Here is a 407-nt window from a genome sequence, read left to right as displayed (position 1 = left end):
GTTTAATATGTGATTCTGTATTCTTTATATAATGCTGCACCTGTCTATCCTACACAGACACACACACACACACACACACACACATATGATTATGAATTAATTTAAAGCTATTAGGAAACAAATATTGCAAAAAAGTCAAACTCATTCGAGAATACACACCTTGTTGACAGTGCTATGGCATGTGTTTCCTAATCTTCTGTGCACCCACTTCCAACCCCTGTACTACATTAATGCTTTAATCAGAAAATATGAAACCATTTAAAAAAAAAAAAAGTTACAAAAGTAGGTGTAATCGTTTCACCATGACCTTTTAACACCTAAGCTGTCAATCTGAACACCGGGGCGTGGCTTTTGGCGAGCGCTATAACAAAACCTGTCCAACCAGCTCGCAGGGGGGGCGGGGCCTG

The sequence above is a fragment of the Acipenser ruthenus genome, chromosome 34, assembly GCF_902713425.1.
Source record: "Acipenser ruthenus chromosome 34, fAciRut3.2 maternal haplotype, whole genome shotgun sequence".
NCBI classification, from domain to species: domain Eukaryota; kingdom Metazoa; phylum Chordata; class Actinopteri; order Acipenseriformes; family Acipenseridae; genus Acipenser; species Acipenser ruthenus.
Note: the sequence above shows the minus strand (reverse complement) of the source record.